Here is a 13,391-nt window from a genome sequence, read left to right as displayed (position 1 = left end):
TTGTTTGCCAGCATTTGATCTGGTTGGTCTTTCTAAGTTGAGCCATTCTGATGTGTATGTAGTGGTTCAAGTGATCTATATGTCATTCTGACTTCTTAAAAAAGTAGTTTTTATTAGTCATTTTAAATTTTCATACAAAAGCATTTAAGACAGTAAAGTTTCCTCTGAATACCATTTTGGCTACATCTTTTTCCCCTCCAGGCAACATAAGCTTTTGTTTTTTGTTATTTTCTGATTTTTGTTATATTATTATCAGTGAATTTGGGATGTATTTTACAGTTGGTAGTTGGTTGAGATTTTCTTTGTGGCCAATTTGATATGTTAAATTTTTGTGAATATTTCCTGTTGTTTCAAAAAATAAATGTGCTCTGATGGTAGCCAGTACACAATATTTCGATCCATGTATTAAATCACATGTTAAGTGTGTTATTAAAAGTGTCTATATTTTTTGTTCACATTGGTTACAGATATCTGAAAATATATGAAAGTTGTCTATACTCATTTCGGATTTGCCAATTTCTATCAGTTTTCTATTTTTTTTAATTTTGAGTTTATGTTCTTAAATACCTCCAGGTTTGAGACTATATAGCTTTTGTTTTGTCTTGTTTTTAAGTTTCTTTTGAGGCTTTTTGCCTTGAATTCGATTTTGCCTAGCAATAATATTGCTCCACCTACTTTCTTTTTATTTGCACTTGCTAGAAAGCTGTTTTACTATTCCTATCCCACTTTTTGCCCTCAACCTTTTTGTGTTCTGTTTTATGTAGGTCTCTTGTAAATAGCATATAAGTGCAGTTTTTTTAGGGGTGGGTGAGGAGGGATCTGGAAGTCCAGGTTAATACATGTAGGTTAAGTTCATTTTAACAAATATACAATACTCCATTCTGTGAGTCAGTCTCACTTTAATTGTCCATGTGTTTACTCAGTGAAGGTTAGTTGTTTTCACTGATGCAGACCATCTTATGTAAACATCTTTCCATGTCTACTTGTCCCAGTGGGTGAGAGTCCTCCAGCAATAGAAGTCTGGGAGTGGAATTGCAGGTATTCACTTCCCACCTCTACCATGTATGGTCAGATTGCCTTCCAAAGTGATAAAGGACTTCATAGTCCCACCAGCAAAGCATGAGTTCTTATTTCCCCATGTTTTCCAGCCCGTGGTATTATCAGAACTCAAAATTTTGCCAATATCTTGGGTGTCAATTGTAAGTTATAGTAATTTTACATTAGATTTCACCAGTACACAGTGAAGTTGAACATATTTGTATTGGTTTAATAACCATTGGACTGCCAGTTCAAGTACAGTCCATTCTTATTTATAGACTCAGTACTTGCAAATTTTCTTACTCAGTACAACTTCTTTGTAACCCCCAAATCAGTACTCAGGATGTTTCCATGGTCACTCATGGATATGCACCAACAGTGAAAAATTTGAGTTGCCCAGTGCATGCGTTCCCAGCTGAGGTCTGCCATCTTGTTTCACCTCTCCTGCTGTGCACATGTCCTTTTCTGGGTCTGTTTACATTTTGTGCTTTTCGTTGGTGATTTTGCTGTTTAGAATGGCCCCAAGCACGGTGCTGAAGTGCAGTCTTATGTTCCTAAGCACCAGAAGGCTGTGATGTGCCTTGTGGAGGAAATACGTTAGATAAGCTTCATTCAAGCATGGGTTACAGTGCTGTTGGCCCCAAGCTTAGTATTAATGAATCACCAACCACATTAAATAACACATCTTTAAACAGAAACACACATAAAACAAGATTATGTATTGATTGGTTGATGAAAATGTTATGACCACAGACTTGCAGAAAAGTATCTATTTGCCTTAGGAACAATGGCTCAGTATTTGCTAATTCAGTGTTTGTGGCAACTTTATAGAAAATGACTGTCACAGATAACCAGAGCCGACTGTATTTTGTCCATTTTTCATTAGGATGTTTGTCTTTTTCATATTGATTTGCAAGAGTTTTTTTTTTTGCAGGAGTTTTAAAATATATTCTAGATATAATTTTTACACAGTTTCTACTCCATCTAGAATTGATTTTTATGCTGGTAGCAGCTAGGGTTCTACTGTAATACTTTCCTATCTCAATGGCCTAGTGCCTTGGCATCATCTAATGAATAGCCCCATCTGTAATCATTAAATTTAATGTCACTTCTGTCATCTGTGAAATTTCTATACATGCGGATCTGCTTCTAGGCTCCCTATTCTGTTCTAGTAACTTTTGTGCCTGGAAAAATACCACAATATTCTAACACTATATCTTTGTAATATATCTTGCTATATGTAGAGAAATATTTTTGCTTATTGCTATGGATTAAATTGTGCCCCCCACCAAATTCAGATATTGAAGCTTTAACCCCCCTTCATGGGACTGTATTGAAGATAGGGCCTTTAAGTAGGTAATTAAGGTTAAATGAGGTCTTAAGGGTGGGTCCCTGATCTGATAGGGCTGGTGTCCTTATAAGAAGAGGAAGATACATCAGAGATTGCTGTCTCTCCTTTCTGCCATGTGGGGACACAGCGAGAAGGTGGCCGTCTGAAAGCTGGGAACTAAATAGGGTTGCACTTTGATATTGAACTTAACCTCCAGTACTGTGAGAAGTCAATGTCTGTTGTTTAAGCCCTCCAGTCTGTGGTATGGTATTTGTTATGGCAGCCTGAGCTGGCTAATACAGCTACCTTATTACTATACCATTTTTCTAAATTATCTTGACTGTTATCTTTTATTCTTCCATATGAATTTTATCAGTTTGTATTTTTATTGGAATTGCACAGAAGTTTGATTTTTACAGTTACTTTTTCAGATACAAAGGTGATTGTGTAGTTTTTCTCCTTTCAACGTATTAATATTACGGTATGTAATAGAGTTCCTATTACTAGGTAGCTTCACAGTTCTAGACTGAAATACACTTTGTTAGGGTGACGTATTCTTTTAATATTGTGCTGAATTGATCTGCTAACTTTGTGTTGGCAGATGACCTGCTTTGTTCAGATACTTCGTAGCCTAAGGCACCTGCCCATTGACGGTTGTCTTTTTTGTGACCATGATTTTTTTCTGCCCATTGACTGTAATTATGTTTCAGCAGACTCACCTTCAACTCCTTTATGATATCTCTGGAAGTTGACCAGAACAAAGACAAAAAGAAGGAGTATCAGTGGGTTTAAAATAGAATTACCCACAAGTTCTCCGTTTTCATCTCTGGAATATCACTAGCTTATCCAATTTTCCTGAGAAAATGCACAGCAGTTAAAGCTCTTTCATTGCTGGTCTGGTGGTATATCCTGTACCTGCAAATGGAGAGTTGCAACAGTGAATAATCATACAGCCCTGGTTGATCCCTGTGTACAGCATGTCAGCATGGGGACACGCCGAGGTTGGTTCTGAACCGTGAACAGGGATGGTTGTGATGACTCATCCCCTCCAGGCTCTTTGCTCTCTTCCTCTGGCCGCCGCCCTCACACATCCACACACAGGGTCACCAGCAGTGTTGGTGGATATCAGTTTGTATTGAAGGAGGTGGGGGGTAGGGTGGAAATCCTCAGAGGTTAAGGGATTTATTACCATTAAAACATTGTTTTTCCTTCCATCCATTTGAAGGTGGGGTGAGGAGGGTGTGTGTATGGAGAACAAAAGCTTCAAGGACAGGCCGTCTCTCTGCAGGCATAGGTTCAAAGACAGGGTGATTATAGCTTACTCAGGTAGCAGTTTTGGTAATGCGAGGGGATTAATGTGAGGCTGTGTGTCTCACATTTCATGTATGGGTATCATTTCTAGCTACTCTTTTAAAAAGTGGTTTATTTTCACGATGATAGACACATACGTACACTGGTGGGGTAGCCTCGTGGTACCAGAGTTGGGTGAAGGCGTCGGGGTGCTCCCTGAAGCGTGAGCATCAGGGCTTCCATGTTTCCTGTGTTGGTTGTCCTAGGCTATCCTGATGGCTCACAAGTAAATGCACGCATAATGTGCTTCAACGAACGTCTGCTTAAAGGAAAATGTGTTGTTTTTTGGGCAGGTAAAAGTTACGTTAATTATTGGCTGCTGGGAAATCACTTTCCTTGAGGCCATGTCTGAGCCCTTCTTGCTTCACGACTTGAAGGTAATTCCAAGGTTTCAGCCCTTCTCCACCCATAAGCTCATGACCCTGACATCTCCACTTCCAAGTCTGACTTATCTCCCCATCTCCAGGCCCCCCAGTTCAGCCCCATGGTGGGCGTCTCCAGGCGGATGACTCACAGGCATCTCACAATTTGCATGTCTAAATGGAACTCAGCCATCTTCTACCTCAAACTCCTTCCATTGCTCTTTGGGAAATTGTCATAAGCCTAGTTCAAACTTTATCCTAATTATAGGAAAATAGCACTATTAAAAAAAACCCTGAAACTGCCAACTGACTAGCCAGTAATTAAAAGTGACTTCAGGAGAAACCAAGCTGCCTTACTGACAAGTTGGTAAAAGTAAATTAACTTAGACAAAAGGCTAACATTTAGCATTTGATGTTAAATTCATTAAACCACCAACCTAATGAAATTGAGTTGGAAGGGGGAGAGAAGCCAACCTAATTTTTTCTCCATGACTTCTTGTTGTGATAGGTTCTTTTTTCTGGAAAAGTAACTCCCCTTAAATCCCATAGTGCAGAACTTGAATAAAAGATAGAAACTTAATTCATTTTAAGATTATATGATACAGGCGATAAGTGGCTAAACACAGTCATGGTTAAAGTAATTAGAGACTACACACACATTCTTTTAAATTCAGATCATATAGTGACACAAATGAAAATGTTTGTGCTTTAGCAGTAATAATACTAGCACTTGATGGTAGCAGCACATTCAATGCTCCCACTAAGTCTTTTTGTTTTCAGTTGAACTCATGTATCAGCTATGATGCCCTATTATACATGAATGAGAGCTTTTTATACACCAACCTCCAAATTCACCCGAAGTCACCAATCTTCCAAGGTTGATGTGAGAGGGACCAGCCCCCTGAACATGACAGAAGAGAAAAACGTTTACTTGCCAATGAACTATTAGTGTTGGAGACACTGTTTCTCTGCCTCTGGGCGTCTCATGTGATCCTAGCCTTAGAGATGGCCGTTGCAAAAGCCAGTGTTTCTAAAAGGTTTTGCTGACTTGGGTTTTTATGACATGAATGTTAGTGTTGGCTTTATGAATGAATTTGCTCTGTTCACATTTTTGCCCATCAAATATGACATCAGTATAATTGCATGCAGGAGTATTTCATATCAAAAGTAGAGAGGAATAAAGTATGATGTCTGATTTTCAAGGAAATCATTCATTCATTTATTTAACAAATTTATACCGAGGGCCAGCTATGTGCCAGGCCCTGTTCAAGTTATTGGGGGTCCAACAATGAATGAAACAGACAAAAACTAAAAACTCCTGCCTTGTGCCGCTTACCTTTTCCTGGGAGACTCTTATTTCTGGCTTTTTCTACAAAATATAATATCTGAAAAATACTTTATGTGGTTTATTCCTTTTTGTTGATGACAATTATTCTGTTGTATGAAGATACTACAATGTATTATCTGTTGATGGACATTTGGACTTACAATTTGGAGCAATTATAAATAGACTGCTATGAATATTTAATTTGGGGGAACATGTTTTCATTTTTCTAGAATAAATCCTAGGTGTAAGATTGCTCAGTCAGATGGTATGTGTATATATAAACTGTATAAGAAATTGCCAGATTCTTCCCCAAAGTGATCTTTCCATTTTATACTGCCACCAGCAAAGTATGAGAGTTCCAGTTGCTCCACATCCATACCAACATTTGATATTCTCAGTCATTTAATTGTAGCCATTCTAATGTCTTGCATCGTGATGATTCATGGTGTTTTAATTACATTTCTTCAGTCACTAAAAATGGGGCCATCTTCTAAGGACGCACTTTTGTGAAGTATCTGTTAGGTCTTTTGTCCAATTTTTACTGTGTTGTTTGTCTTCCTATTGAGTTATGGGAGTTCTTTATATTTTCTGTATACAGTTTCTTTGTCAGATATTATAAGGTGTTTTCTGCCAGCTTGTGGTTTGCCTTTTTAATTTTCTTAATGCTGTCTTTTGCTGATCAGGAAATTTTAATTTTGGTAAATCTAATTTATCATTTTTTCTTTTATGTATCATGTCTAAGAAATCTTTGCTTTCGCCTACCTCAGTACTATAAAGGTATTCTCCTGTGATTCCTTCTATAAGCATTTTAATTTTAGCTTTTATGTTTAGGTCTATGATCCATCTTCAAAACAATTTTTGTGTATGGTGTGAGTTAATGCGTTTAAGTTCATCTTTTTCCATACAAATATCCAGTTGTTCCAGCATCATTTTTGAAAAGACTGTTCTGTCTCCCTTGAATGTGTTAGTGCCTTTATTGAAAATCACTTGACTACATGTGAAGATATATTTTGGAATCCTGTTATGTTCTATTGATCTATCCTTACACTCCAATACCACATTGTCTTAATAACTGCAATATTACAGTAAGTCTTAAAATCAAGGGGGTAAACTTTCCATCATTCTTCTTCTCTTTCATGATTGTTTTGGCTACTCTAGTACCTTTACATTTCCATTTAAATTCTAGATTGTTTGTCAGTTTCTACCACAGTGCCTACTGGGCTGTTTTTAACTTTTGATTTTGAAATAACTTTAGACTTATAAAAAAGTCACAGGAATAGTAATAAGTAATCCCATATGTCTTTACCCAGGTTTACCAATTTTTTGTCATTCTGCCATATTTGACTTATCATTCCCTCTATGCCTGTTTGCAACTATTATTGTTTTCTGAACCATATGAGAGTAGGTTGCATTCATTACACCCCTTTGCCCTTTAACACTTCAGTGTATATTCCCTAAGACCAACTGTGTTTCCTTACAGAACGACAGCTTCAGCTTCAGGATGTATGTCTTTGAATTGCCATTCATACTCCAATTTCTTTCATTGTCCCAGTAATGCTTTTTAGATCTCCCCGCCCCTGGGTACAGCTCCTTACCATGTTGCTTTAGTCCCCTTTACTCTGCAACAGTTCCTGGACCTTTCATGACACTGAGATATTTGATAAGTGCAGAACGGTTATTGTGTAGAATATCTCTAAATTTGAGTTTGGCTGATGTTCACTCATGATTAGAATCTGGTTATGCATTTTTGACTGAAATAATGTAAGTGATATTTCCTTCTCAGGGTATCACATCTGGAGGTACATGATGTCAGTTTGCCCCTTATTGGTGACGTTAATTTTTCTCACTTGGTTAAGATCTGTTTTCTCATTATACAGTTATTTTTCTTTTTGTAGTAAAAGGTAATTTGCGGGGAAATCCTGCTAGGATTTTGATGGGGTGATATTGCACTTTGGGAACATTGACTTCTTTAAACTATTGAGTGTTCCAATCTATGAACATGGTATGTATTTCTATTTATTTGGGTTTTCTTTCCTTTCTCTCTGCAGTGTTTCAAAGTTTTAAGTGTGGAAGTCTTGTACATATTAGGTTTATTTCTAAGTATTTAACCATTTTAAGTGTATAATTCAGAGATATTAAGCACAGTCACATTGTTGTGCAATCAGCACCACATCCCTCTCCAGAACACTTTCATCTTCCCAAACTGAAACTCTGTATCCATTAAACAATAACGTCCCATTCTTTCCGCCCCCAGCCCTTGACAACCACCATTCTACTTTCTATGAATTTGACTACTCCTCTGTGTATTTTTAATATTATTGTAAATGATATTTTTTAAAAATTTCATTTGCTAATTGGTGCTCAAATATAAAAATATAATTGATTATATTGTCCTTATCTTGTGGCTTTACTAAATCCGTATTAATTTTTGTAATTTTTTAATATATTCATTAGAATTTTCTATGTAAATTATGATATCTATGAGTGAAGACAGTTTTATTTCTTCCTTTCTAATCTGTAAGCCATTTATCTATCTACCATCCCCTATCTATCTATCTATCTATCTCCTCATTGTAATGGTTAGGACTTCCATGGCGATGTTGGGTAGAAGAGGTAAGAGCAGATATCTTTGTCTTGTTTCTATATCTAAGGGGAAAATGTTCCTTATTTCACCATTAAGTAAGAAATTCATTGTAGGTTTCTCATAGATGCCCTTTTTATTAGATTGACAGTTATTTTCTTTGTTGAAAGTTTTGATAATGAATGAGTGTTGGTTTTGTCAATTGCTTTTTTTAAAAAATATTAACTGAGATTATTACATGGTTTCTCTCTTTAGCTCTGTATTTTCAGTGATTGGTTTTTAAATGCTGAAGTAACTTTGTACTCCTGGGTTGACCCAGTTTGGTCCATTACTCATTTCTATATTGTCTTTTTATTTTGCTGGGTCCAGTTTGCTGTTGTTTATGGAGCATGTTACCATTTTGATCAGGGGGCATATTGGCTTATAATGTCCGTGGAACAGACTTGTCAGCTTTTTATATCAAGTTTATGTTTGCCTCATAAAATGAACTAGAAAGTATCTCTTACTCCTTTATTTTCTAAAAGAGTTTGTGTAAAATTGCTGATGTTTCTTCCTTAAATATTAGACAGAATTCACCAGTTTCTATTATTTGGGGCTGGAGTTTTAATCATGGGAATTTTTTTGACTACAACTCCAAGTTCTCGAAGAGATTTAGGGCTATTCTGAGGTTTTATTCCTATTTATACTAATTTTGGTGTATTGTCATTTGTCATTTTTTCTAAGTTGTTATATATATCTGTGTTCATTTATTATCTTTAACATCTCTAGAGTCTTTGGTGAGTCCCCTTGTGCATTCCTGATATTGGTAATGTGTGTTTTCTCTTTTATTAATCATTTTTTCTAGGTGTTACCAACTTGGTTAATCTTTTGAAGAATCAACTTTTGGCTTTATTGATTTTTTTATTGTTTGTTTTCTATTTTATTGATTTCTGCTCTCATCATTAATATTTTTTTTCTAATTACTGCAGGTTTAACTTGACACTCTTTTTCCAGCTTTTTAAGGTGTAAAATCTCATCTAATTTAAGCATTTAAAGCTATAAAGGTGTCTCTTAATTACTCTTTTAGCTTCATCCCACGATTTGGGGTATCCTGTTTTCATTTCTCATATGTTATATATTCTCATTCCATTTAAAATGCCATTTAATTTTTCTTGCATTTTCTTTTTTGAGCCCAAAGGTTATTTAGAAGTGTGCTATTTAATTTCCAAATAGTTCGAGAGTTTCTAAATATATTTTTGTTATTGATTTCTAATTTAATTTTGTGTGATCAGAAATTTATGGTTTCAATTTTTTAACATATTGTGAGTTGTTTTATGGAGAGCATATGGTCTGTCTGGGTGAACGTGCCATGTACACTGACACGTGTATGCTGTCTTGTTGAGTATATTGTTCTAGATGTCCATTGGGTCAAGGGGGTGGTTAATATTTCTGTTGTTTCTTCGCTTATTTTTTTTGTTTAGTTCAGTTAATTGCTGAGAGTCAGGTATTAAAATTTCCAACTATAATTATGGATTTTTCTGTTTTGTCCTCTAGTTCTGTCAATTCTTGTTTATATATTTTGAAGCTCTGATATTAGGTGCATTCATGTTATGTCTTTTTGCTTAATAGACCCTTTTATTTGAAAGAAGTTTTTGCTGAGTATGGAATCCAGGTTCACAGTTCATTTTCTCTGCTAGTGCCTTGAAGCTGTCATTCCCTTGTCTTCTGTTTTGCTTTGTTTCTGACGAGGAGTCAGCCATTATTTTTTATCTCCCCCCTTTTCTATTTATCCTAGGTTTTTAGCAAGTTGATTGTGACATCAGCAGGTGTGGTTTCCTTTGTATTTATTCTGCTTGCTTTTCACTGATCTTCCTTGGTTGGTGTGTTACTACTGTATTTTAATGAAATTTGGGGAAATTTTGGCCATCATTTCTTCAAACCTTTTTCCCAACTCCGTGCATCTCTCCCCTCCTCTTGGGATTTGATTGTACATAAGTTAGACCTCCTGTACTTTCCTATAGCTTACTAAGGCTGTTTAATTTTTGGTAAATCTTCTTGTCTCTCTTTGTTTCAGTTTGGAAATTTTCCATTGACCTGTCAAGTTTACCAATTTTTTTTCCTAGCTTTATCCAATCTTTTGTTAATATCATACCATGAATGTTTTATTGGAGGTTCTATGTTTTAGTTCTTCCAGTGGATTCTTTTACAGTTTCCATCTCTCCTGCAATCACCCATATCTTCATTATGGTTTCTTCTGTGCATTGTTTACCATACTTATATTTCCTTAAAGTGCTGGTCTTCTAAGTCTAACATCTGGGTTTATTTCTCTTGACAATGGGTTATATTTCCCTGTTTCTTTACATGCCTGGTAATTTTTTATTGTACACCAGTCATTTGTACATTTATTGTACACCATACATTGTGGTTTATACTCTAGGTTTTGTTACCTTCCTCTGAAGAGTGTTTTGTTACTGCAGCTTCTTACGTTACTGGCAGGTCACCTGAAGCTTATGGAGTTTATCACTTTTTGTTGAAGCTGTTGCTTCCTCTGCTTCACTCAAGCAGGAAGCCTGTTTATTGCAGGCAGACCCTCTCATAATAAGAATAATAATTATGAAATGGTTTAACCACTTTTAACAAAAAAACTGTTTGGGGAAAATGTTACCTTCCTACACAATGTGTAACTACATTTGAGTTTTGGTATTGATTACTTTTCAACCTCAAAGGAGCCTACTTTCCTTTAAAGGTTATTCATTATTTATAACAAGGAATTTTTCTAAGGTTTTCTTCAAACCAGTTTTTGTTTGTAGCTGGTACCATTGCAGGGAAGGTGCTGACTGGCCCCACCATCTCCTCAGCCGTTTGTGAAGAAGCCCTTTCTATCACAATATGATGGCTCCTTTCTCTGTTTCCTCCCAATCTCCTACTCCTTTCCCATTGCTTCCCCCCCCCCCCGAGATTGTAGTAATCTCTCTCTCTCTTTCTCTCTCTCTCTCTCTCTCTCTCTCTCTCTCTCTCTCTCTCTCTCTCCTCCTTTACCATGAACTTGTTGATATACAAGTTACTTCTTCATCTGTGTTATTAGTGCCTGGCAGCATTAGGAATGGAGGAGATTTCCAAAATTGAGTTTCTATCACATTGATGTTCTGAGATTTGGTGAGCATGCTTGTTTCACTTGTGTGGTTTAAAGGATTTTATAGAAGGCAGCTTCTGTGTCAGCACTTTTCTTTAGTCTCTGAGTGACCAGTTTTACAGACTTACTCCAGCTCTGTCACTCTTCAGAGGTCCTAAACAATGCCAGGTGAAGATAAGACATAATTCTGTTTGAAACTGAAAAGTAATTCCCACTTGTTTTCTCAAAATTCAGAAACCTGAAAGATGTCATTGTCCAACCATTTCTGTTTGCGTTTTTGGACATTCTCTAAAATTCAGATTAGAAGCCCACTGAGATGAGTAAGCTGTGAACACGATGTGATGGCCTTGAGCCCCTTCTCAGCGTGTCTTCCCTGCACCCTTGTTGCTCCCCCATCCTGTGGGCACCTGGCCAGGGAGAAGCCCACAGTGAGGGACTAGGCTTTGTATTCCTTGACTCTTGAGGCAGAGAAGAGAAATTGCTTACTCTTGTGGGGGTCACCCAAGGGACTAACTGAATCAAATCTCATACCCTAGGTGGGCTGACGTTAATAAGAACGTGCGCATCTTCATGCTTTTCCTGGCATAGCAGGCAAGTGACCTAAACCCAGCCTGCAAACGGGGACACAGAGCTCACACACCGGGGCAGAGTTGACTTGCACTTGTGTTTGTGTATTTGGCAAGTGTAACATTGGTTTTAGTTTAATCAGCAGTTAACTCCAGCTCACAAAGGGTGAGAGAGGGGTGGGTTGGGTGTGTATTGTTAACACATGTGCTTGCTTATTTAAACGATATTTAAGGAATCCTTGACCCAAAGAAATAATGGCCGGTGAGCTTGAGAGAAAGGGCATCCGGCTCTTACTGACACCAGAATCTCCTGTTTTAGATTATTTATGGCTCCAGGTTCTTTTCTTTTCTTTTCTTTTTTTTTGTGGTACGCGGGCCTCTCACTGTTGTGGCCTCTCCCGTTGCGGAGCACAGGCTCCGGACGCGCAGGCTCAGCGGCCATGGCTCACGGGCCCAGCCGCTCCGCGGCATGTGGGATCCTCCCGGACCGGGGCACGAACCTGTGTCCCCTGCATCGGCAGGCGGACTCTCAACCACTGCGCCACCAGGGAAGCCCAGATTCTTTTCTTTGAAAAAGAAATTTTCTTAAGGGGCTGAGAAGACAGCAGAGGAGGGAGAGAGCCTGAGGTGGCTGAAGAGACTGTGTCCTGCCAGACCCCTTGTCTCCACTGTTACGAGCGTTCAGACTTTACATTTGTGAGAAAGCTAAGACAGGGATTCTTAAAGTCCATTTGGTTAAATTGGACACAACCCCGATTTCGTTTGGGGATGGTCCAAATCAATGTAGGGTGGATGACATGTGTTAGGCTTATGGCAGGTGGCGGATTTGCTAGAAAACAAGTGACTTAATTACAGGCCTGAGGCACTTTGCCGAAACTTGTCCTGGGAGCTCCCGGCCCCTCTCCTTTGCTCCCCAGCAGACGGCAGCCCTAATATATGTGCTTTGGCCCACTTTTACTATCTCCTTGGAGCATCCTCAGGGCCACTTTAAAAAGCACCTAGGTGCTTAGAATGACTGATTTTATTGGCCAAAGGCAGGACTAACAGGTTTTACCGAGAATAATTTAGCACAGACTCCAAGGGGACATGTGCAGGCTGTTCCCTACAGGCTGGGGGGAAGGTCGGACTGCAGGGCAAGTTGGAGGGCTGTGCTTTTGAGAGTCTCCCTCTCTGTCCCCCGTATTTATACATGTGGTCTGCGCTGTGGAGCAGTGGCGAGGTCACCACTCCTCTGTGGTGTAATTAGCACATCTCGCTGTACAAACTCTTTGAGGCCCTGCCTGACTTTTCGGAATCCTCTCCATTGCTTTCCTCTGTTTCAAAGAATTCTCTCCTACAGTTTAACAGTAGAACACAGTTTCTGAATGAACATCATTTTCATAAAAGCGTCGCTTGCAAACAACGGAAGTTAATAGGGGTGTAATGTTTCTGATGTAGTTTAAGACTACGATGAAACATGTTAATCGTTAATATCCTGCGTGTATTTGAACATAGGCGTGAGCACGTACCCACCCATGTGTACACTTCACATTTATAATCCGTCTTTCATACTCAACTTCCTTTGTTCCATCCCCCCTGACCTTAAAGAGGCTGGATTTTTTTTTAAGTTAATAGACTTTATATTTAGAGCAATTTTAGGCTTACAGAAAAATTGAACAGAAAGTACAGAGAGATATCATGTACCGGTTCCCCACATCTGTACATAGAGTTACCCCTATCCGTAAC

General features: G+C 38.1%; 1 protein-coding gene across 4 annotated transcripts in view; it reads left to right on the top strand.

The window, feature by feature from the left end:
- Positions 1–13,391, top strand: part of ROR2 (receptor tyrosine kinase like orphan receptor 2) — a 214,560-nt gene that overhangs the window by 187,828 nt on the left and 13,341 nt on the right. The window lies entirely within an intron of this gene.

The sequence above is a fragment of the Pseudorca crassidens genome, chromosome 7 (genome assembly GCF_039906515.1).
Source record: "Pseudorca crassidens isolate mPseCra1 chromosome 7, mPseCra1.hap1, whole genome shotgun sequence".
NCBI classification, from domain to species: Eukaryota; Metazoa; Chordata; class Mammalia; order Artiodactyla; family Delphinidae; genus Pseudorca; species Pseudorca crassidens.
This window is presented reverse-complemented; position numbering and strand designations above follow the sequence as displayed.